Genomic DNA, 26,869 nt, shown 5'->3' with positions numbered 1-26,869 from the left:
AGAGGATAAAATCATCAGTGTTCAGGGCCACACGTTGGGGTCATACCTTCTGGTCTCAGCAGCATGCCAGATAAATGCTTACTTGGCAAACCTGAAGGCACTGGCACGTTCAATTTGTGAGTAAAAGTTACTTCACATGGGAATCATGAAAGACATGTTAAGCAAACAACTGTTCCTTTAGTAGCGCTGTCAGCCAAAACCAGCACACTAAGTAACACCTTCCAGTCGTTAGTCAATCCATTGAGAGTTACATTGGTTTTGAAATGGGGTGGAGGCACACACACCCTGCAAAGCATCCTGGAAATGACATCTAACTATGAACTGGGAGTGTTCAGGACATATGGTGAAAAGAGTCAGTCACAACGGCTTGTTTACAGCAACAGAAAAAGCAAAAGCACCTGCTGTGACAGACCCATAGCAGCAAAAAATCACACAGATATTTAACATGAGGGGGAGAGCTCAGCAATATGAAGGAGAACAGACATGTTACACATGATAATTAATGATACTCCATACATGATTTACCAGCAGTGCTGACAGAAAGGCACATTTAGAAACACTAAAAATATAATTGTTTAGAAAACCATAGCTGTGGTTTGCCTATCAAAAGATACATTTGCTCACAACAACATGCCACAGTGTCTGGTCACAGCTGATAGGTGCAAAGAGGTTAATGCATTTGATAGGCAAAGCTTGTGAAATGAGCCAGCTCGTGGTAGGTCTTTGACTACCAGCAATGCCTGTAAGGATGAGCCTTCCTGTTGTAGAATCTTTGACTGGTTATGTGTCCACTCTGCTAGACTACGCCTCCTCAATTCAGGCTTTTGAAAAGTTAGCTTGCACAGCCTAACATAATGGTAAGCTCAGGGTATTTTAAGGGCAGTCTAGGGAATTTTTATTTCATTTATTACCATAACCACCAAAGAGGAAATAAATTACTCTACTCCACACCAGTTCCAGAACCAATGAGGTCAAAGGTACCATAGGCTGAAATTGGACCGGCATGCAGTGTTCATCTGCACACAATAAGGGATCAGTGCCTAAAAAGGCACTAATTAGCATAACCTCATATGCATCATTGCAGCATTTATTAATCTGTTCTGCCCAGTATTACGTCTCAAGACACTAAACAAATAGTATTTAGCCTCAAACACCCATTTTGACACATGTACCACCAACTGTATTTTACACATGTGGAGACTGCGGCATGGAGAGATGAATAACTTGACCTAAGGTCACACAAGGAGACTGTGGTGGAATCAAGTACAAATAAATCCCAGTTCTGTGCTTTGAGTACAAAGCCATCATTTTACCTTCTCCTTTAGCTGAGGGAAAGTTCACATTAACATGTGCATTTGATTCACTCTACAAAGAGGCCTGAAAAAGCTTGTGGCTTCTTGGCAAACTTTGTGATAAAAGAGCAGCATTCTGCATACCACAAAAATGCTCCACTGGACTTTGCATTGCAGTGGTTCACCATGTGACACTCCGCAGTTATTTTTTAGCCTTTTCTTTCTTTAGCTCTGAAGTCCTTTAGCTGCATCATTTTAATCCTGTCACTGTTTCTAGGTACTCTTTTTCAGGGCTATTATTTATGTCCCTTGGTACTTTAGCTGCGTACGTTTAATCCTGGCACTATTTCTAGGTACTCTTTTTCAGGGCTATTATTTATGTGCCTTGGTTCTGGAACATGGGAGCTTGCTAGTGCCACCCATTTTATTCCTCAGAAAATTCTTGTCACACCTGAACCACGCTGATGCTTCTTCAGACCAGTGACACAAGCTGCAAAAGAACTCTCTTTCCAAAAAATTCAGACTTCTCACCTTAATCTTCCAAACCCAATGTTATTTGCTCCCTGTAATTTAATCCCTATAAAATAAGGACTTCAGAAGTTTAATTTAAGGATATTATTGACATGTGGTATTTTTGACATAAAGAAACATTCCTGCTTGCTAATGAACTTTTTAATGACCAAGTCAGTTGAAATGGCAGAATTTCTTCTTGTCTCAAATTCTTTGTTGTTTTATGTATAAAAGGGAGGGTGATCAGACAATCAGTGCTAAGAAGCTCAGAGGTATGTAGTTACCTAGATATTTGTATCCTTCTGGGACAATCTGTCTCCAGCAAACTCTAAACTCGGAGTAACTTAGACTGTATTCACACAGAAGCCACGTGCCTGCCCCTCTGTTTATGGTACACTGACAGCATCTGCATCTTACTAAGTATCTTACAGCTCCTGTTGGGACAGAATTTCTTACCTCTGTGAATTTGGTATCATAAAGGAACTCAGGATTTTTCAGACAGACAGCTTCACATAGTGTGGGGGGTGGTGACTAACCAAAAACATCCTACACAGACCCAATTTTCAGAAGCAGGTATCTCACACTTTCTGAACTGACATCACTTTACACAGACCCAGACATTTTAAATCTAAAACTACTTCTTTCAGAGAACAAATGCTAAGAATTGTCTGCCTATAAGAAGGGACATTGTCAAAAGAGCCTCTCTGAGCAACCTCCATCAGATAAAAATAACTCTTCTTCCTTGATTTATACCTGCTGTGCAACAAAGTCAACCAAAAATGCATGTCACCTTTCTTGCTTAACAGTTCCTACATCCTATTATGCCATCCTTACCTCACTAAATAATTTATTACTAATATGCATCCTTTCGACACATTTATTTTTACCTCAGGTTAAGTCAAAGTTTGCTGTGATTATTTATTATAACCAATTTATTTCACTGAGAGGGAAAATAACATAGGAGCTAAGTAAATTTGTGGGCTGAGTCACCCATACACTTTGTGAATCATGTGAGAACCAACTCTGAGTGAGTCACCACTGTAACCGAATCAGGCTGCAAAATTTCAGCTCAACCTAAACAGTCATTTATTATTCTTCAATGGCTGGATTCAAAGGCTTAGCAAATATCAGATCATTTGTTGATGCACAAATAAAACACAGCTCTTAGAAACAACAGCAAGGATATCATCACTCAGCAGCAGGAGCTGCACTGGTTTGAACACAGCTCTGCTGCAGTCTGAATTGCCCAAGGGCCCACATCTGCTTCAGGAGATTCAACACCTCTATACATCATGGCTGCAGGGCTTGGACTCTGGTTGTGCAACACCTTCACAGACAATTGTGAAATGCCAAGAGAAGCACATTTATAAGGGCTGGCCCACATTTATGACAAATACTGCGTACTAAACTGAATGAGCACAGCAGAAAATGACTGTCAGCACATTTCAAACGTCCTAACACTGTGCCAGAGTAACAGTCTGAAGGTGAGGCAGGACTGCCATGGTTCAAAAGCAACGTATCAATACGGTGGCTGTAATTAAGATGTCCCCCATAACAAATTCCTAGTGCCTTCCATGATTTGTTTTCCCTACTTTGAACACAGCTGTTTGCCCTTTATAAAGAAAACAGCACATGCTGCTTCCCTGTATGCTGGGCTATATCCAAACAAAGTCCTCACAGGTCGTGGAGCATTACAGTCCTTTTGGTAAGGCTAGAAATGGACTCCAGCCTGCTCTGTTTGCCTTCTTTCTCCTCTTTAGAAAGGAACCATACATACACACAGGGATTGAAGTAAATGAGCACTAGGTGATGAAACAAAATTGCCTGCGTGCAAATGTAAAGTTTACAGCCTGAACAGCATTTCTTGGTGTTCCCATCTGTTAGAAGTTTCACCTCAAGCAAGATGCTTTCATCTGCACATATTTTAATAGGGGGAAAAAAGCTCTTTGTATTTTACACAGGTACGCACTATGGTAGAGATGAGACTGAGAACAGCTTTTTCTCTCCAAGACACCTGTGTGCTGCTCCACCAAGAGCAAAGGAGTAAAAAGCAGCTACAAAAGTGGATCTTACTGACACACCAATATTGAAACTACTTGCTACCAGTAGTGTACAGCTGGCTCATAAACAGAGCAATAAACAACAGCAGTAGACATGAGGCTTTCCCAAAGTAGCAAGTGAAGAAAGTGAGTGAATATTTAGCATCTTAATCCCCTTGGCATTTCTGAAAGCCCAACTGCCTGTGGTTTGCCATGAGGCTTGGCCTTCATTTTCTCAGTGACTTTCACCAAATAGAAGTCTGTCTTCATCTTGTTTTCTCTGTAGATTTTCAATATATAAAAGTATCAGTATGATAAAGCAAAGTATTTCACAGGTTTGGAGTCAATTACCAATACATCTAAAACAGCAGTTCAAGACACAGTGGAAGAGCAAGTTACATAAATTTACTAATCCCTCTTTCTCTAAGAACTTTAAAGTCCTGACACAAACCATTTACACACAAGTTAATTTTGGTGCATTAGAGACACACAGCATCATAGTCATAGAATCAACCAGGTTGGAAGAGACCTCCAAGATCATCCAGGCTAACCTAGCATCCAGCCCTAGCCAGTCAACTAGACCATGGCACTAAGTGCCTCATCCAGTCTTTTCTTGAACACCTCCAGGGATGGTGACTCCACCACCTCTCTGGGCAGCCCATTCCAATGCCAATCACTCTCTCTGGCAAGAACTTTCTCCTAACATTCAGCCTAGACCTCCCCCAGCACAACTTGGGACTGTGTCCCCTTGTTCTGTTGCTGGTTGCCTGGGAGAAGAGACCAACCCCACCAGGCTACAGCCTCCCTTCAGGTAGTTGTTGACTTGTTCCTTGTTCCAAGCACTTTTGCCTGAGCACAGATTGAGGCCTATAACAGCAAAACTAACTACTCTTATAAAAGCATTGTTTCCTATTAACAACATATTAGACACTGAGGCAGATGGTACATCTGTTTTAGCAAGGCTGATTCAGCAAATGCATCAGGCTGTTGGACCAGTTTATCAAGTAGCTGATTAATTCATGTATTTAGAAAATACATTAACATGGATATTAGAGCTTACTTTTTTTTCTTTAATATCCCACTCAAACTGACAGGCATTTAGACACTGATTTAGCTGGAGCTGAAGAAGGCCCTAAGGTAATTTCAGATTAACAACCTGCTTACTTTCGTATGGGTCTGCTTAGCTGACTGTGATCACTAAACCCCATGTGGAGATCAAGGGCCAAATCCTAAAACAAGCACGACTCAGTGTTATCGTCACCAGCCTCCACAAAATACTGTTGACTTATGCCAGTTGTGAAGCTGATTCCTGTATAAATACAAAGGGTGACTTATCCTTTGGAGACCTGCACACAGCATGCGCTGTTAAAATCAGCTGATTTTCCAGAAGGATGTTTTCCATACTCCTTGGGTATACCTCCAGTGAAAGTCAAGCAGCCTTTTTCAAGTTTTACTTCTTGTCTTTTTTTTTCTAACTTCATCTGCTGAAACTCTTGTCCTCAAAAAGTTCTTCAGCACTTACAGCATTTCTTCTTCATATTCTCCAAAACAACTATGTGAGTCATATTGTCATTTTTCATTAAGACTAAATGTAACCTTTACACTTTTGGGAAACAGAAATAAGATTTCTTAAGTACAGACTCATACTTTATCCGAACTGACATTAGTTGAAAAACATATATCCTGGCTGACACTTACAGCCTAGACTCACCAAACTAATATATCTATATTAATACATGGATCAAGATGGCAATACTTCCATAGGGGTCAGCTCCACCTTTAAGACAGAACAGTGAACTCAGTGATGGTGCACAACTGCACTTAGCATGAAAACAAAAATCAAAACAGTGCAACTGCAGCATGTCCCCCCAGCTTCCTTATAAACTAGAGTACTCATTTTACACTGCAGTGGGCAGGGAACACCCCACCTGTGCGACAGTCCCCAGTCTGTGCCCTCTGGCAGAACTGCCTTTTACTTTGAGCTTTACTAGGAATGCCTTAGAGATACATTTCTCTCTTGAGCCCTTCCATATATCTCACTCTTCAGTCATCATTAGTGATGTTTTCTTATCCAGCTTCCTATTGGGACAGCCCTCAGGAAGAGTTATTAGCCACTAAATCCCAGGTCTTAACTTCCATTCTTATCCTTCTTGATTTACCAGTTTTGACTGACAGCTTGCACCTCTTTGCTTGTCTTGGCCAACACTCTATGTGATTCTTTTCCCTCTGCTATGTTAGCATGTCCTTTTTGTTATATAGGTGTCCCAGGATATCTCAGTTCCTTAGTTTTCACAGGCTTCCTGCAGGCAGTGTATCATTTGACAGAGAAAGACATTTTCAACTGCAATTCTTTTCCTCCCCTTTGCTTGCTTATAGTTCCATCTTTTTTACTAATGCAATGCCTCAGAAACAGAATTGTATCTGATAATTATCATTCTTAGCATGCTGGATTTATCTTGTCCACTTTACCACCCTACATATTGTTCCACTACATTTCCAAAGTCCTCAGAGTCTAGTTCACCTTTCCTGTTAACTACCAAAGAATCAAGAGGCTGAGGCAACTGGGTCTGTTCAGCCTGGGGAAGAGAAGACTTCAGGGGGACCTTATAGCTGCCTTCCAATACCTGAAAGGAGCATACAGGAAAGCTGAACAGGGATTTTTCACAAGCATGCCTAGTGATAGGATTAGGAGGAATAGTTTAAGATGACAGACAGCAGATTTAGACCAGATCTTAGGAAGAAGTTCCTCAGTATGAGGGTGGTGAGACTCAGGGAACAGGCCTAGACTAATTGTGTTTGCCCCCTTCTTGGAGGTGTTTAAGACCAGATGGGATGAGGCCTTGGGCAACCAAGTTCAGTTGAGAGGTGTCCCTGCTCATGGCAGGGTGGTTGGAGTAGATGATCTCTGAGGTTCCTTCCAACTGAAGGCACTCTATGATTCTATGAATTTACAGTCTTAGTCCTGGTTTTGAACTCGTCCTTCCTCTTTGTCGTATTGCTTTCCCTTTTTTAGCTTCTTTTGAAACTCATCTCATCACCAGTCATCACAACTCTCCCATACCACACTCTCCTTACAACTTTATCAAACTCACTTCCCTCCATTTCCCTGACTCATTCACCGTATATCACATGCGAAACTGATCCCTCTCTTATTACTAGCCTTAATTATGGGATGCCTTCATTCTTCCCTTTATATATGACCTTCTCACTAAACACCAGCCTCTGAATCACTGGCAAAGGATTTAGGGAGCAGAGGGAGGGAGCCTCCTCTCCAAGCATGGGGCAACAGTCTCACAGGAAGAGTAGGTTATGCTGACCTCTTCACAGGCTGCTGTAGCACGTGTTCAACCAAGTGCACCAACTGGCACCTAGCAATATTTTGTCCTGAGAGTGCTACTGCCATGCACTTTTCCTCAGCTGTTGCTGACTTCCTTAAATTACCTCATTATAAAGTGCAAATACACCACCCAAAGTGGAACATTATAAATCACCATAAGTAACTAAACCTTAAAGTTGCATCTCATAGATTGATAGCATGACTTAGGCTGGGAGGAACCTTAAAGATAGATAGTTGCAACCCCACTGCCACAGGCAGGGACATCTTCCACTAGACCAGGTTCAATCTGGCCATGAATACTTTCAGGGAGGGGGCATCCACGACTTCCCTAGGCACCTCGTTCCAGTGAAAAGAATTTCTTCTCAATATCCAATCTAAATCTGCCCTCCTCAAGCTCTTACACTTCAACAGAGATCTTCTTTATGAGTACACTGTCACAGCAAAATATGTACATTTTACTTGACACTGCTCTGTAGTTACCCACAATCAGATGAAAAATTTCAGCTGCTTCTCAGCCAATCTCTCTGGCCAGTTCCTAGAGAAAAAACTATTATCAATCTCCATTGTGATTGTTCTCTTTTGGTTTTGTTTTCTGTCATGCAATGATCAGTTACACAATATTTCTTGCTTCATGAACTTCTGTTCTCCACTGATCTCATCAGCACATTCTCCCATCCGAGGAACTTAAGTTTTGGCAGCATGTACAGCTCATCTCTATAAAATATAGGACAGATGCGATCTGCCCTTGGTTCTCAAGTTCATGACAGACTCCTCTAAGGAACAATAAGGAATCTCATCTTGTTGTATAAAATACTATATGCAAAAGAACCCACAAACAGGACAAACAACTCCCTGAGGAAGTTACAGATTGCAATCACTAGATAGATAGATCATTAACTGGACAACCGTCTCATTGTTAGCATGACAGAGAGAATGAAACATGCCTGCTGCGAGTTGGGTAACAAAACTGAAGAAAAGAACACCCAACTCACTGGCAGAAGAAAAAAAACTTTTGCAGAGTCACTAACTCAAAATGGAATAATTAAAACTCCCACTTCAGAAGTTGCTTCTTTGAAGTGGAACTGCAGATCTCTATTTGCATATTAGGAACGCTTGTGCCAATTTCCATGCTACATCTGGGCAAGAGATTGCAGATGAGGATGACAAGGCTCTGAATTAGGACAAATCAAATGGATGCAGACTCATGAAATCCTGCAGAGATAATTATGAGTCTCTCAAGATAATGCCATTAGTATATTACCATGGTTTCCTCCTTTACCAGTAAATGTATTTTTCAAATATGTAATGTCTTTATGTCTGCTATCTAATATGTCAGCCCTGCTTAAAGTCCTGCACCCTTTACTTGGGCAGCACCATTTTGAGTTCCTGCTTTGTGGCATACAAGTAAATTCACATAGACAAACACACAAAAGGTTGCAGCAAAGATGCAAACTGTAGCACACAAACTTTAGAGATCCTGATAGCTAATGCAATCCTTTCTCTACTTTTATCTGAAATGGATAGAGAAAGCCAGTGTCAAAAAGGAGGCAGCAAAAAAGCCAACTCTCTAAGCAAACACTGTCCAAGAGACAAGGAGTCCTCCATCTTCAATGGCAATGGGTGCCTCAACCACAAACCCTTTCCTTGAGTCACTAGGCAAATCCTTCCTCATAAACAACGATGAGAGAAACTCACATGCTATCAGATTTAATATCTCAGTGGTTAAAAGAGTCATCAGTAAGGTGAGTGACCCGTTTTCAAATCTCTGCTCATCCCATATTAGTTGTCCTAGCCCATAGGCTATTGAGTATTCAGAGGCAAGGCATCTTGATCTCACCTGTTTGAAGTTGTTCCACTTTGTATAACTAATTAAAAGATAATTGAAGTTAGTACTTGAACATGACTCTTTCACATCTCAGGTTATTGCCCAACCATTCTGCTGTGGATTCAGTCTCTCTTTGTTTCTGCAAAGTTCTTAAATCATGTAGGCACTTCTGAAAACCCTACTTTTTGTACTTCATATGCAAGTATTTTCAGAGCAGAAAGTCATATTCACTTCACAATTATCACTACAAATATCCACCCATTCTTCTCATATTCAGTACCCTTTCTTGCTCAGTAGTGATTGCTAGGTGCTTGCTTTGGTTTATTGACTTCTGGGGTTTTTTTGGGAGGAGGATTTTTTTTTCTGTGCAAGCAGAAAAACAACTTCTGTGGATCTTAGTTTGGAAACTTTGCTTGGAAAAGGTGACAAAAAACCTCAGAGAGTGTTCATAGAGAGCAGAATAAATGGATATTGGTCTTTCACAATGACTGATGACTCTTCTTTGGATTCTAAAAATATGGTATGATAGACTTCAGAAAGCACAAAATGTGATGAACAGCTCTCTGCCCTAGAGAGCTTGCAAAGTAAATGATGGAGCTGAAACACAAGTGAAAACACAGTCAGGAGAAACACAGACTACGAATCCAGGATAATGAAGCACAAGCAAAAGCTTGTAAGGTATTTCAAAATAAAGACAGCCTGGTATAATAAGCATTTGTCCAAGGGCTGTAAGTGCATTGTGAGCAGACAGAAGAGAGATACCAGACTAGAGAAGCAGTAGTCCAAGAAGTGATACACAGGACAAAGTAATTCAAGGAAGACTGTTCAAGTGGTCTACACAGGCAACAAATATTATCCCAGTATAAATACTGTAATCTGTTTATTTCATTTCAGCTCACATGTCCCACACAAAGGTTTAACAAAATAAAGTAAAATTCCATCAAAAATAAAAGCACAAGAAAAGAAAAAAAACATTGATATATAACTACTGATCAGGTCACCCACCCGGTGAATGTAGGGAAGGCTGTGCATGGAGTCTACCTGGACTTCAGCAAGGCCTTTGACACCATCTGCCACAGCAAGCTCCCAGCAAAGCTGGCAGCTCATGGCCTGGACAGATTCACTGTGATATGGGTCAAGAAGTGGCTGGAGGGCTGGGCCCAGAGAGTGGTGGTGAATGGTGCCACATCCAGTTGGCAGCTGGCACTAGTGGTGTCCCCCAAGGATCAGTGCTGGGCACAGTCCTGTTTAACATCTTTACTGATGATCTGGACGAGGGGATTGAGTCCAGCATCAGTAAGTTTGCAGATGACACCAAGCTAGGAGCAGGTGTTGATCTGTTGGAGGGTAGGAGGGACCCAGACAGGCTGGATGGGTGGGCAGAGGCCAATGGGATGAGATTTAACAAGGACAAGTGCAGAGTTCTAGACTTTGGCCACAACAACCCCAAGCATTTCTACAGGCTGGGGACAGAGTGGGTGGCAAGTAGCCGGGAAGAAAGGGACCTGGGGGTATTGGTAGATAGTAGCTGAAGATGAGCCCAGGTGGCCAAGAAAGCCAATGGCATCTTGGCCTGGATCAGGAACAGTGTGGCCAGTAGGACAAGGGAGGTTATTCTTCCCCTGCACTCAGCACTGCTCAGGTGAAACCTTGAGTATTGTGTCCAGTTCTGGGCCACTCAATTAAAGAGAGATGTTGAGATACTGGACCGTGTCCAGAGAAGGGCAACAAAGCTGGTGAGGGGCCTGTGAGGAGAGGCTGAGGGAGCTGGTGGTGTGCAGCCTGCACAAGAGGAGGCTCAGGGCAGACCTCATTGCTGTCTACAATTACCTGAAGGGAGGCTGTAGCCAGGTGGGGTTGGTCTCTTCTCCCAGACAACCAGCAACAGAACAAAGGGACACAGTCTCAAGTTGTGCTGAGGGAGGTCTAGGCCAGATATTAGGAGGAAGTTCTTGCCAGAGAGAGTGATTGGCATTGGAATGGGCTGCCCAGGGAGGTGGTGGAGTCACCGTCGCTGGAGTTGTTCAAGCAAAGCCTGGATGGGGCACTTGGTGCCATGGTCTAGTTGACTGGACAGGGCTGGTCTGGATGATCTTGGTTGGATAGGTTAGAATGGATAATCTTAGAGGTCTCTTCCATTCCTGTTGATTCTGTGATTCTATTTTAGCTCTGCTACTGCCAAAACCTTCCCCACAAAGTCTTAGTTTCAAAATGTGAAGTAACTGCAGTTTGAGATGGGGGAAAATTTTAGAAACATTAGTTGAACAGTGGCATAGGAAAAATGAAGAGTCCAAATGAAGAGTATTGTGAAATGTTAAATGCAGCAACATTATACAGGAAGCAGGGGAAGATCTGATTCAGAAAACCCAAAATTTTGGCTGTGTAAAAACACAGTGGCTCATTTATGGCTTCCAGAATTGTTTTTGCGACACAGCATTCCATTAGTCTTCAGCTTAAAGGAGTTCTTCCCCACAGCAGAGCCTTGTGGTGATATAACACAGGCACAAACCGACCCTCAGAACAAAAGGTTAACGTCTTTTACAATATCTAATTTCTGTGGAGATCTAAACATTTAAATATGTCATTCCAAAACAAAATGAGTCAGTACAGAAGCAATTCAGATGTACCAAAATGCATTAGTCATTCAATAAAGCAGGCACCCAGGATTTGCTAAATATACTTTACCCCCAAAAAATAACAACATATATTTACTTTACTGAGTGGTTGTTGTGGAAAGCACATAAAACCAAACCCTGTACAAATCATCCTCATTTCCCTAACCCAAAATTGTCTGCTCTTCCTAGTTCTAAAGCAGCACAGCTAACTTACATCTAGCTTTCAGACTTGTTTTGTTTTGAACAGCACTGCAAGCAGAAACAATGCATGATAGGATGTGATGTGAAGTGATGTGATCACGAGGCGAGCAAACAGGGCAGGGAACTAACTAACCAGCAGCCAGCCAAGTGGGAGTCTCACTAGGGACAGAGTTAACTTGCACCAGCTTGCTGCTCATCTAGCAATGAGAGGGTGTACTTTTGGAAACATCACCTGCCATCAGGACGCAAAACCAGAAGCAAAGCCGTTAATATGGTGTCTGGATTGCTGAGAGTGCAAAGAAATCTCACAGACGTCACCAACAGAAACTGCTCCCAGACGGTGATAGTGCAGCACAGGTCACCAATGCAGCCTTTCTGGTACTTTGGCAACCTCAGCCTCCACAAAGCGCTCTAAGTACCTTCTGCCACGCAAGGCTTGGACAGTGCTTCTCCCTGGGGCAGGGAGCCAGGGAGGTGTGTTTTCTGATCAAGTCACTGCTACTGCTCATCAAGGAGCTGACAAGCGAGGTCAGTGACCTTCACTGCATAAGGGTTGCTGCAGAGGAGACCAGGAGGATCTCTCAAGACATTGTGCTAAGATACCCACTTATAACTCAAGACTGCTGGAAATACAACAGAGCAGAAGGGAAACTGACCAGGACATGCCTGGCAGTGGAGTGTGGATAACTTCCTGACACAGCTGGTGAGGCTCCCTGTCAGATCTGTTGTTTAGGAACAGTTGGAAGGCCATCTTGAGCACAGTGATAACAAAATGAGTTTTCAAGTCTCAAAGTAAAGAGAGGGGTCAGCAGAACTTTCACCTTGGACTTCCTAAGAACAGACTTGGGCCTGTTTAGGAGGCCAGTTCTGAAAGTCCTTTGGGAGGCAGTCCTGTGAGGTGGAGGAGTCCAGGGAAGCTTGACATTCTTCAAGAAGGAAATCTGGAAGGCACAGGAGCAGCTGTCCCCATATGCTGAAAGATAAGCCATTTGATTAAAAGACTCACCTGCCTGAATAAAGAGCTCTGGCTGGAACTCAGGAAGAAAAGGAAAGTTTATGACCTTTGGAAGCGAAAGCAGGCAACTCTCGAGGACTGTTTGAGGTGACACAGGAAGAAAACTAGAAGGGCCAAAGAACCTACTAGGCTTGGAGAAGAGTGGCTGAAAAGATGCCAAGCAGAATAGGACCTTGGGGTGTTGGCTGACAGACAACTGAACATGAGCCAGCAGTGTGCCCAGGTGGCCAAGAAGGCCAACAGCATCCTGCCTTGTATCAGGAATAGTGTGGCCAGCAGGACCAAGGAAGTAATTGTACCCTTGTACTTGACACTGGTGAGGCTGCAACTCAGACACTGTGTTCAGTTTCAGGCTCATCACTACAAGATTGAGCTGTTGGAGTATGTCCTCATCAGGGATTTCAATCATACGGACACCATGGCACTGTGCAAGCAATCCAGGGTATTTCTAGACTTCACTGGTAGTAATTTTTTAATGCAAATGCTAGGGAGACCAAACAGAGGTAATACTCTGCATGACTTCTGTACACAAATAAGAAAGAACAAGTGGCAACTGTGGTCACATGTGGAACAGTGACCACAAGCTCATTATATTCAAGATCCAGAAGACAACTGGGGAGATAAGCAGAAGAATTAGGACTCAAGGTTTTATGCAAGTGTACTTTGGCTTTATTCAGGAGATGGCTCAACACAACCTCCTGTGAAGTTGTCAAAAAGTGGTACCTAACAGAGCTGGTAAATTCTTATAGAAAATGCAATGAGAGCTCAGGAACAAATAATCCTGACACTCAGTAGAAGACCCTCTTGACTAACCATGGAGCTTCTTGATGAACTGTAATTCAAACAGACAGCATACAGCAAACAAGAATGGGCAACAATAAAGGAGTACAAAAGCACTATTTTGGCACTTAGGAACAACGTATATTTAGAATTAAAACAAGGGATACATAAAGCAGCAAGAGGGAACTGTGTGAGTTCAAAGGAATAGTGTGGATGATACCGAATGGGGGAGATAACCAAGTGGCTGTGCAGATAGAAAAGGCTGAAGTGCTCAATACATTTTTGCATCAATTTTCACAGGATGTATTGAGACCCCTGAGGACAGACAAGATTAATCTGAAAGTGTTGAAAGAGTTGGCTGCTAAGACTCCAAGAGTCCTGTCTGTCACCTCCAAAAGAAAAAAACATAACCATTGGGGTAGGCCCATGAAAACTGGAAAAAACACTGACAATACTCCTGTCTGAAAAACGCACAAGAGAAATAAATCAGTCAACTACAGGCCAGCTAGCCTTATCTCAGCTCCTGGAAAGGTTACATACCACATCCTTGTGGAATACACCTCCAAACACACAGAGAACAAAAAGGCAATCAACAACCATCAACATGGACTTACAAAGGGCAGTCCATGCTTGATCAAACTGATTGCCTTACTTGACCTGAAATGCAGATGTGGGGAGAGTGGTGGGTGTAATTGAATGGTCTGGTAGTTAGACTGAGAATTACCAGGATGGCAGGACTCGGAGAGTAACACTCACAGTAAATGTTTGATATCCAACCGGTAGCCAGTCCCAAGTGGAGTATTATAGCGTTGATCAACAGGGCTGAAAATGCTCACCAATGACTTGGATGATGAAACACAATGCACTCTCAGCATCTTCTAGACAACACTAATCTAGTGGTGTTTGACACAGCAAGCAGTAAAGCTTTAATCAAGATGGACCATGAGGAAATTCAGGCCTGGAAATGCTCAGTTCAATAAGAGAAGTACCAAAGCTTTTCTTGGGCCGGATAACCCTGTCTATCAGTGCATGGTAACAACTGACTGGCTTTGTAGCAACTCTTCTGAAAAGGACAGGATAGTTAGAAGTCAAACAAAATCAGAGGAAATATTCTCATTGCTTGTAAGGCACACCAGATATGGGCTACTTCAGAAGCAGAGCAGCCAGCAGGACAAGGAAGTTACTCTCCTCCTATTATATGAAGCACTGCTTAGGTGATAGCTGCAATACTGCACTGGGTTCAAGAAGAACATGGGGAAACTGGAGTCCAGGGAGGGGCCACTTAGGGCTCATGACTGATAGAAGTTGGAGCAGCTGGGTATTTTTAGTCTGATAAACAGGAGGCTAAGACAGGCAAAAAATACTTTAAGAACTACAAAAATGGTAAACCCAAGTTTTACTCAAGGAAAAAAAGAGCATATAAGGTAATATTTTTTTTCCTGACAGTGCTACCAACTTAATGCTTTCCTTTTCAAAGGGCATGCTTTGTTGTCTCTTATTCAGCATCTCCTGTAGGAAGTAGTCCACAATCACAACTTAGTTGACTATATACATAATTCCGGTTGGACCACCTTTCTAAGTTGTAATACTGTTGATGAGTATATAAAAGGCATTTTTATGTTCAGTAATCTAGGAGACTCAAGGACCAATGCTAAAAATTTCAGATTCTGATCTACTAAAATAAGTAAAAAACTCTAAACTATATGGTATTTAACCATCCAGGAAAAAAATGATCCCATTTTGTGCAGTTCAGATCAGAGCAGGTAACTTAAGCTGGAATTTAAAATTGTTAAGAAAGGTCCCAGCAGACACTTACCCAGAGCTGTAGTACAATTCTTCCTGTCAATATTACAAGCCAAGACAAGTTATTAAGTTTTTCTTGGGCATTAAGGGAGAAAACTAGCTGCAAGACAAGGATAAAGCTGAAGATTCCTCCTTTCTTTGGTCCAAGTGGGTGTAGCTCTGCTAACTTCAAACTGGATTTTATCTTCTAGTACCTAATTATTAAATGGTTTGTGTGGTTTTATATGACATAGATTTGAAATGAGCTTTGAGATTAAGAATTTTTCAATTATGTAACAATGCCCAGAGCAGGGGCTGTTCATTTACTTAGTTTTCTAAATCACTGAATATATGAGTGAGAACACAGAGATAAATTATTAGATACCCTGAAGACTTTTCAAATAATAAAATTACAGAAGAAAAAAAGAGCAGGTTTTAGATAGAACTGTATTCCAAAGTAGTCCTGAGACAGAGTAAAAACATTATTCTTCTAAAGCTATGTAGCCAGTCAATACAAGTTTCAGGATGCAGTAGTGCTTGTGGAATCTGTTTTCCATGTGTTTTCTGCTGTATAAAAAGCACTACTATATTGGATCAAAGAGCCATCCAGCATATTCTCTTGTCTTTGACAGTGGTCAAAGCAAAAATGCTGGAGTAGGAGTAGAACAAGAATGCCAAACAAAGATCTTCCTGGTTCTCACTGTACGCTTTTCTTACTTCTAGCAGCTTGCAGCTTAGGGATTTTCAAAGACGTGGACTGTGCTTGAATCTTTGCACCTAATAAATGTCAATGAGTTTTTCTTCCATGAATTTATCTAGTATTTTTTTTAATCCATTAATGCTTCTGGTCTCCATAACATTCTGTGGCAATTAACTCCACAATGTAAGTATTCGCTGTGTGAAGTTACTTCCTTTTGTTGGCTTAAAACCTGTTGATGGAAAATTTCCTTCAATGGCTCTTTGTTTCTACATGACACACTGTGAACAAGGACTTCTGTTCCATCCATGACTGTACACACTGCTACTACAATCACCTTTTATCTGAATTAACTGACAGTTCCTCCTTGAGCAGAAGTAAAGCTACACATGATTCTCCATAGGTGCTTTTTGCTTTAGCTGGATTTTCTCCTCACCACAGAACACTGTCCTGTTAAAAAACTAACAGACAAGTAAAAAAGAAACTAGTATAAGGAGGGATTAATACAAGGAGTCTAGGGTTGAGTTTTGGGGGGTTTTGAAATGGCTGTGAAAGATCCCTTTGAGCTGTAATACACTTTACAACTATTGTTATCTGTACTGTGCACGTAAACCTGCTGGATGTGATTCGTCTGATACATGTTTATAAGCCAGGCATATGCAAACCTAACTGCTAGATTAATGAGGATGACAAGCTATACTCGGGTCTAATTAGATCATAGAGGGTTAGTTGAGACATATGTCACTGTAATTGATGGGACAGCTCTGTGCAAATCCAACTGATGGTCCAGGATCTCTTAAGACACTGTTCAACAGGATCTCCATGGCTCTGTCAGACTCTGTCTGCCAAGAGATATAATGCACTGCTGTCGAGGGAAGAGAAAGTAAGGCTTCTCCCAACAACAGTCAGGCTGTAAGAAAGGAAGCAAGGGAAGAGGAAGAGAAGGTGCCCACCAAACTGAATGTAATCAGCGTGTCTTGGGGAGAAGAGGGGGCGATGAGGGCTGTGGCTGCAGTAGTTAGTGGAATTTACCAAACAGCAGTGGTTGTTCTGCAGGGAGTTAGGGCAGCAGGGCTGTTAATAGCAAAGTCCAGAAATACCCTCTTTCAATAGACCAAACTGCCACTAGCACAGCCCAGCATTACAGGAATGTCTCATAGGTATACCTTACAGGTATAACTTATGCTCCCACAAAGCATAAAAATATCCATGAAGAAACATTTGATCTACAGCCCACACAACTATCACACACCACAAAACCACATCTCATCATCTTCTTTCTACTAGAGCTGCCATCTTCCCAGCAGCCCTTGTAAACTCTTCATTGCATCTAAGCCCTTACCATCCTCTCCCCACACAACAGACTTCTGGGCAGAAAACAGCATCCTAACAGCTTTGAATGGAGGATGAGTATCAAGTTGAATAAAGACTGAATTGCTCACACAGAAGTAGTGGCAATGCAGTAAGGCACCAACACTTGAAAAGAGGAAGAAGGCATAAGAGTAGCAACATCATGGAGGTTTTTATCTTATTGGTTTTGTGGAATTTATGAGGTGCAGTCTGTGTGGGTACATATTAACAGCATCCAAGCTTGGCAGGGAAGTTGTGTGCATATCTGATACACAGATTTGTCTTCTTAAGCCTTTTTAACTATTTCTTATGCACTGTCAGGGCTAACGTACAAGCCTAAGGATGAACAAAATACTTCAGCTGGTTAAATCATCTTACTCAGGCTATGCACTTAGTTCAGTTAAATAAGACAAGAATCCAGAAATTAGTCTAACTTGCCAACCGTTATGATCAAGCACAGTGTTTATAACTTCATAGTAGGTTATCAACAATGGGGCCACATTTAGGAGATACCATGACACCTGGTATTGATTTCTGGCAGGATTTAGGTCTTTTTTGAAACCTCCACCTCAAGCTGGAAAGAAAATAAAAGGTGTATGCTCTATTCAGCAGATGTATTTATTTTTTTCAGTAGGCATTAAAATAGGTATAGTTCCATGCTGCAGCAAATGGCAAGCACAGAGAAGTCATGTTGCTTTCTTTAAATCAAAGCTCTAGCTGTCTCCCATCAACACGAAGCAATGTGAAAGGTGAAAAAGACAATTAAACATCTGCAAACTTTGTTGAGTGCATGTATTAAAAATCATGAGAAACACCTTATATAATGAAATAAATATCAGGAAGCTGCTCTTAACTCCCAACATACAACACTAAAACAAAGAAATGCTCCACAGACCTTCATTTCTTTCCATTTTAACAAAGGCCCTAAATATGCAGCTCAGCAGAAGTTAAAGGATTCAGAACTATCTATATTTTGAAGTCACAAGAATTTGGTCCACTGTAAAGTACATGAAACATGCTGCACAGACACTTTTGATTATAACCCAGTGCTGGACGGCTCAATGAAAAAGAAAGTAGCAAATAATATAATTAATGAGGAAGCCAAGAATGAGTAACAACTTCTACTAACTCCTCCTAAACTAAAATTCTTTAACAAAAACAAAATCATGGCAGTAGTAGCCACAAAAAAAGTGTGATTTAGTTAATGCTGTAAGCAATATTTTATCTGCAACTCGTTAAACAGCTGCTAAGAATTTTGCAGAGGGAAAATCTGTGTAACTGAATATTTTTATTGATAAGATCAGCTTAAAAGCATACTAGGAGAAAAAGTAAATATTTTTAAATGAGTGACTTAACTTTCAGAGAGAACTATTAAAACACTCGACCTACAGATATAACTTCTGGAAACAATTACAGTAATTAAAACAACACTGAACATTTGGAGAGAGACATTTTATAGAAGGCATTTGAGAACTGCCTCCCCAAAGACACTGATCCAGTTGGGTGTGTTCAATTAACAGGAAAAATTAATTCCAAGTCAAAACCCCTGCTGCTGAGAATCATCCAGACGTTGGCACTCCCACCCCCTGGCCCCAGTTTTTAAATCCTTGGACTGTCAGCAGGAGCTTTCTAGATGAGATGGCTAATGTGAAAGACAATTTTCACTACTGATCAACTGAAGCTACAAATTCGGTGTTTCCACTAAGTGTTATCAACAACAACAAAAAATAATCCCTGATTTGAAATGAAGGTGGCCTTTTCATTTGCACTGGCTATCTGTCTCAACTCCTATCAATTTCATTAAGTTTCAGAATTCTATCTTCTTCCTCTAGGTTAAAGTAAGTCAGACAGACTTAACTCATGTTGACTCTGAGATGCAGACACTGCCTACAAAAGCAGGGATTCAAAACACAGAGACTTCTGGTTGCTCTCTCTTGTGACCTTCTGGAATTCCAGAAACAGTTAAGACTGCCAATTGCAATCCCTAGTGTTAAAATAAAAACCACTTAAAAAACCTGAATTCATATTGCTTTGAAATCTTCAGGCAGAGCAAAGAAGAATTAGAAAATCTCTTTACAGACAGAGATATGGGATGCCATCCACATGACTGAGACTGTGGTCGAACTAGATAGCAAATCCAGTTTCAGTATGGCTAGTACAAGATCAAAACCACCACAGCTCCACAACACACTGATTAAGTGCAACCCACTCTGCCAATTCTAATTTTGCACAGTTATGCTCCATCAGGTAGTGTCTGTCCTCCTGCAGCCAGCCCACAGCCAGCACAAACATGATATCATGTGATCTGGCTTATTTGATGAGAATGTGCTACCAGGTGATTCTGTGCTGCACAAAAGCAGCATTAACGAACATGGGACCATAGCCCAGGGCATGGAGTGAAACATTTTGTCAAGGTCAACCTCACAAGCTAGTGGACCTGAAAATAGTATCCAGTCTGCCTTAATCCTCTGCCAGTTTGCTACCTACTGAGCAATCCCGCTGCCCAACATAACAGTTTCCAAATGATGATGGGGTTCCAAGGGCTTTTTTGCAGATTCATTTCAAATGCTATCCCTGCTGCCACCCCATCTATGGACCTGCCAGTTCCATGTGAACACTTCTTTTCACCAAAATCCTCAATCTGCTAACCGGCTGAAGTCCCCTGCTGTTCCACTCCTACTCACATAAACCAAGTGCCATTTCAGCAACTACAGTGTAACACTGCGAATACTGAGGAAAATGCTTAGCTTGACAAATACAAGTAACCACAATAAAGCTGAATAAACCTGTGTTCATATACAAGGCTTTCCAGGGTTTAGTTCCCAAAAATCAGGACATGCTTTTTTATGCTTGCTCTGAGGCATGCAGGCACATTACTGAGGATGTGTTCTGTAATCCACATAAAATGCTACTCCTTTGTCTTTATATACTGCTCACTAAAAAAGTATTTTTATTGCAGGTCACCAAATGTGAACTGTAACATATTATTGTACAACAAACAGCTTGCTAATTCTGGGCAAAGAAAAAAAGGCAAAAGCGGCTTCCATCAAATGCTTGACCCAACACATACAGAGAGAGACACAAAAAAGTCAAGCAAATATTATAAAGCAAATATTAGAAATGTGTTGAAATCCATCCTTGTCCCAGTTTCTGCAGGAAATGGACTACATGCCTCCAACAGTGTCATATTGTTTGAACTACTGTTTGAAGATGGAAGTAGGACAGAGCAAACATTACACGATTGATTATGAATCGTGTCAAAGAAACTGCACTGACACAACTTTAAAATGTTAAAGAACTCCACAGCTACTAAATGCCACAATTATGTTTGCCTGCAAAAGTTTTAGGAAGCCCTATGGCATTACATATATGCGAAGGCATAACTATAAAGTCACAAATTATTTTCCTCTGCTGTCCTTCCCAAGTCATGATAATTTCACAGAATGCTTTGGGTTGGAAGAGACCTTTAAAGGTCATCAAGTCCAACCCCCTTGCGATGAGTCAGGGATATCTTCAACTTGATCAGGCTGCTCAAAGACCCATCCAACCTGACCTTGAATGTTTCCATTTGCATGGAAATTTCCATGGCATCTACTTCTTTGAGCAACCTGTGCCAGCGTTTCACCGCCTTCAGTGTAATGAATTTCTTCTTTATATCTAGTCTAAATCTCCTCTTAAGTTTAAAACCAGTAGCCCTTGTCCTATCACAACAGGCCCTGCTACAAAGCTTGTCCCAATCTCTCTCATAGGACCCTTCCAAGTAACAAAAGGCTGCAATAAAGTACCTCCAGAACCTTCTCTTCTCCAGCCTGAACAACAGCCCCGAGTCTCCCAGCTGTATTTCATTCCAGCCCTCTAGCAATTTTTATGGCCCTAACTTGATCTAATTTGATCCAATGTCCACATCTTGCTTATTTTGCACAATGAATTAACATCTGAAGTGACTTCATGAGAAGCTAGCAAGCAAACAAGCATGAAAGAGCAATTCCTGCTAGCATTCAAGGTACCAAAAAAAAAAAAACCCAAGGCCAAGGATTAAGCAAGTTTTCCAGAAATCTCTTTACTACTTGATGGGAGATAAGACACTGCACAGACAGAATATCCTTCATCAGAGGATTGACTTGCTGCTACTGATGGTGCACTTCAGTCCACTGTAAGTGAACTTCAAGCTTGATTCAACAGCTTCTACAATTATAGAGACGAAAAAATACAGTGAATGACTACAAGAGCTCTTTGGTTTTTCCTACCAGCTGAAGAAAAGATATATCCATTCCACTAACCCCATTTTCATGGTAGCAGATTTCACAAACATCTTTCTGAGCAATTTCTGTGTAGCAGAGGGCTTTCTTTAAAGAGGTTTCAACATTTTCACACCTAGCATTCTAGACTTCAGAATCAAGAAGCACTGACGCACTGCATGTATCAGAGAACATGCGCTGAACTCAGCTGGAAGGTCACAAATGCAGATGTGGGTGTCATAAGTGGGTTTTGTTCTAAAACAGAGCAGCAAGAAGAAGAGCAAATTGCTCATTAAATATGTGTCAGCACCAGCCAAAGCTGTTTGTTCCACAAAACCAGCAAGTTTCATGTCAAAAACGTTTCACTGTAATGGGCTTCAGAGTGTCAGCCACTAGCAGAGTCCTCAATCAGCTAAAACACATGAATCCCATAGGATTCATAGTCTTCCCCATCCTTAGTCCTATAGAAAACTAAGTGGCAATCTGAATTTGAAGCACAGTCCTGTCCGTAACAGACAGCAGAGGTAACTGATGACACCATCAGTGCAGCCACACAGACTGGCCTTGGTCATCACATTAGTTACGCTGCCATAGCTGCACCACCAAGGAGGGTAGGAGCTAGATGGAATCACATTCCCTGGCTCACCTTAATACATTCCTTCAAAACCCACACTGAAGGTAGAGCTACCCCTACAGAAAGTATTCTGCTGGTTTAGTTTGCATTGTCCAAAGAGTTCACTTGGATATATCAGCAGAACCTCCTCAAACGGACCCATGGCCAATACAGTCCTGCTGGCAGAGCATGGGTAACAAAGATGTTCCCTTTAAGCCTCTTTCATTTTCCTGAGGCCAAGAAATAGTGTCCAGGTCACTAGAGCATTATATCACACCTTTCTAGTGAAGAAACTGGAATTCTTCTGAACAGTTTGCAAGTCAAACACAGCCCATGGATTCTCCTGTGCAGTATTTTTAAACACAGCTCCTTCCTGCAGATGCTCCTTAAATTGCTCACAAGCAGCACACATGGAATGAGTATGACCTACACAACAGAAGGCAATTATTCTTCTGCAGGATTAAAACCTACACACTTGGCCATGACAATAACAGAATCGAACATCAAGTAATCTGCTCTAAATTACTGACAAAGTGAACAAAATACTCCCTTTTATCCTCTGTCCAAGGAAATTATTAGTCTAAAGGGATACAAACCAAATGTAAGAGTAGTCACTGTACATTCTGCAGAGACAAAACCACTCATATAAGGAACATGGTGCACTCATCTTTGCCAAAAGAAGACTGAACATTTGACAAGGTGTGAAGTCACACATGCATGAATGACCTACACATCCAGATTTCAAGCTCTATACAAGGCACATACCTACATCACTTGTATGTAGTTTTACAGGAAAAAAAATAAAGACGATGTTTAATTTCACTTCCTGTGTCCAACTATGATTACCTTTAATCTAATTTACAGTTATAATTACTCAAGTCAGTTTCCATGTAGGACAATCAAAAAAACAAGGCTGTCAGCAGCCACTCACATGGTGATAGAAATGAATCATCTAGAACACAGGAAAGTTGTAGTAGCAATACGGATAAACCTCAAACACCAACGCGACTTCTAATATTTCCATCTTCTTCTTCCAGCTCAACATCACCTCCTCCCTAGCACTCATTGAGCCAGACTCTTTTCCATCTGTCTGTATGACCTCATGATTTCCCAAGAGCATGTCCTTTACCTTTCTGTCTGCCTCCTCCCGCTCCTGGTCCTTCTGTAGCATGACTGTTAACATTTTTCTTGAATGTTTTTCTTTCATCTCACTCAGGTTTAGATTTTTTTATCCTCCCTCACAGTGTTTAGGCTTAGCAAATGGCAGATACAATTCAAGCAAGAGAAACTGATGTTCGGCAAAGCAGTAACTTACAGCAGGAAGTACTAAGCATTCTTCTCCTAAGATGCTACTAGCACATTCAACACTTGCTCTCATCTGCAAAACAAATAAAAGAGCCCAAGTTCCCTTTCCTTGAAGAAGGAAAAAGAGGCAGAAATAATGCAGCATTAGAAAGTTAGTTATTTCTTCTTTGTTTCCCAGATCTATCTACAATACATTGTGATTAATTTTATTTAGAGAAGGCTAAGGACTTCAGAACATTTAGTCAAGCTTTTACAGTCCCAAACATATAAAATGCATGAAATATTGAAATAGTGATGAGTCCACCACCAACACCTCTGCTAATCTAGAGAGAAGAGTGGGAGTGAGAGATCAGGCACAATATGCTGGCATTCTGGCCACTTGGGCTCTCCTAGGGTAGGGGATACTTAAACTGGTTAGGTCAGCCTGAGTGCAAATCACTTCAGCCCACTTCAAGAGTATAATGAGGTCTGCAAGAGATACTCCAGCTCCGTCACTCCTTTGATGTTACACTAGAAGTAAAGAGTGCTGTCTGGACGTTGCTTGGGAAAGACCCAAATGTTGCCTAATGCATTTTTTTTAATACCCATTAAAAATGAAAAAAAGAAGCAGCAATAGCAGTCCAGTCCTTAGGTACAAGAAAATCCAGTGGCAGAGGGAGTTTCCACAGACAAAGGATTTCCCATAGCCTATTGTTGGAAACACTGTGATTCAATTGCTCATTTCTTGCTCAACAGGCTGCTGATTCACCAGAAAAGGATGCTGGTATGTTTCACCTTCTGCATTCCACCTACTGCAGGCTCAACCAATAAAAACTTTGGCTTTTAAAAACATGTGAATATATCTCATGCTAATTCCTAGTATTTACCTCACATACATTTGTTACAGAACACCTTTTTTTTAAATGTTATTTAAAGCTACACAAAATAAATCAGGCATTTTAAACTCCTTATCTTGCTAACTTCCAGTTGGACATTTTACTACAAGCAGGTGGTTAGAAGATGAAACAGAGTATAACATACTTTCAGATTCACTGCTGTATGAAGAAACTGCAGACCAGGAAAAATATACAAGTTTCAACCCCACAAAATAATCAGATAAAAAGTGTTTTGGAGCTTGTGACAAATACTGTTAACACTGTGTATGAAAAACAGTCTGCTTGTGAAAATAAATGACCTGCTGCAACACTCCAGAGAAAGCCCTCAGGTAAGTAATTCAGATGGAAGCAGAGAGCAAGCCAGTGGAAGCTATTTTAAGCCACAAGGCTTTCTACAGCTACTTCCAGGTGCGGTCCTAAATTCAGCAACATAATCTGTTTCCCAGAAGCAGACTTTTAAGCTGTCGCTGACAGGTACCTGGAGATAGGCTGTGCAGTTCTGGAAGCATGGCAGGCAGCTACCCACCAAAACAAAGCGCTAGCTGCTATTTTGCAGAGAGCAGAAGCCTACATACATGTCTTTCTCTTGCTCAGAAACATTTGTTCAGGTGCTGGCCATGGAAAGTACAAAAAAATTCCAAGAATGAGGTAGAAAACAGACAGGAGAAATGTGGCTAGAGGCTAATATATTAGCCATTACCAACTTCATAATCCATGTTGACTTATAAATGTGTTACAGGTCTAGGAGATGCATTTTTAAAATCTAAGGAATGAACGAGCAGGAAAGGAGCCTGTTTTACCAAAGCAAGGAAATTCTGATACAACATAAATGATCTACTTTTAGGGGGAAAAGGCAGAGGGGAGCAAATTCTTCCAGGACTTTAGAGGTTTTGCACACAACAGATGTTGCTGAATCCAGCCTTAAAAAAGGTGAATGTATCACTGCCCTACCTAAACCCATAGAATATTCTCACTCCAGTTAAGCAGTTAAATCTGTGCTTGACTTGAAAGACCATGAGAGAATTTATCTGAAGTAAACAGGATTTGAGTGCTTTATTGGTGAAGGCAGAGGCTTACTATTTACTCCTATATCCCAAGGTGTTTTGCTGATGCACAGGAATAATAAAAGAAGACACATTGCTCAAAAACTACTTGAAATTCCTATTATAACACAATTACTTAATAGCTTACAATCAAAATACAAACCTACTATGTTTCACACAAGTCTGGACATATCTTGTCAATTTCTAATGGTGTGATAACTACATTATGTTCTTCTAGGAAAGCCTTAAAAATCATAAATATTCCAAACAGAAGGAAAATGTTCTGATCCATTCAGTTTCTAACAAACATAAACTAGGATGTGTGCAATTATAGTGACATCTGAGTTGACGACTGCACTTAATGCTGTCCAACATTTGCTAATGCAAACATAGTTTTCAACTCCATTTAACATGCAGCATTTAATTATTCGAAAGAAGACTTTTCAGTTAATCATCTGACTCGGGATGATTAAAAAATGTACTGAAGGGAAAACCTCTCTACAAAATAAAAACTATGTAGGCATTTCTCAGAATAGAACTATTGGAAACGCATTGCTCTGCTGTCATGTTTTTGTATTTGTATAGCAAATAATAATAGCAAGACATGTTTAATAGAAAAGCTCTACTTCCTTCATGCTTTGAAACACAGATTTCACCTCTTGAAGGGAAATCAGAGACGTGCTTTTTGCCTTTTCAAGAGAAGTGCATGCAAGACTGACACCTAAAAGTCTATTTGCAGACACTAAAATAGGTTGCTTAGAAAGTTGAGTCTCTAAGAATGATGTGGCCCAAATATGAAGTGATCCAAGTATAGACTGCACCGAAATTGACTCTTTCTGTGTCAGGATTCGCCTGGAGCCTGCACTTTTAATACCTTGCTTGCCAGACTGCAACGGTCAGAAAAATAATGAGCTGTTTTAACAGGGTGGTCAGGGGCAGCCTGAGAGAGCAGCAGCAGCAGCTCTCTGGAATTGACCTAACAGGGTTAGGGAGCTGAGCGGATTAGCAGAGTCCAAGAGCCAGGGACAGAAAATAGAGGTTGACTGGCCACAACCGTGAGGAAATAGCAGGCAGCGCCGAGCGGGACCGGTCCGCACGGAGAGGAGGTGCTGGGGCGCTGGTGGGCGGACCCGGAGAGTAGGGGCGCTGCCCGGGGAGGGAGCAGGGCAGCCGGGACGCTGAGCAGGGCAAGGAAGCCGGGGCACTACCCGGGCGATGAGTACGGCAGGGGAGCCTGGGCGCTGCCCGGGGGAGGGCAGCGGAGCGGAGCTCAACCCGCGGGGAACGCAACCGCGGCGCCCCCTGGCGGCCAGCCCCGCCCCAGCTCCGGCCGTGTCCCCCACCCTGGGCTC

General features: G+C 41.5%; 1 protein-coding gene across 1 annotated transcript in view; it reads right to left on the bottom strand.

Annotated features, from left to right (window-relative positions):
- NSMCE2 (NSE2 (MMS21) homolog, SMC5-SMC6 complex SUMO ligase) overlaps positions 1–26,869 on the bottom strand; it is a 143,394-nt gene that overhangs the window by 84,009 nt on the left and 32,516 nt on the right. The window lies entirely within an intron of this gene.

This window comes from Pogoniulus pusillus, chromosome 14, assembly GCF_015220805.1.
Source record: "Pogoniulus pusillus isolate bPogPus1 chromosome 14, bPogPus1.pri, whole genome shotgun sequence".
Classification (NCBI taxonomy): Eukaryota; Metazoa; Chordata; class Aves; order Piciformes; family Lybiidae; genus Pogoniulus; species Pogoniulus pusillus.
The sequence above is the reverse complement of the archived record's forward strand: the minus strand, read 5'-3'. Positions and strand labels throughout refer to the sequence as shown.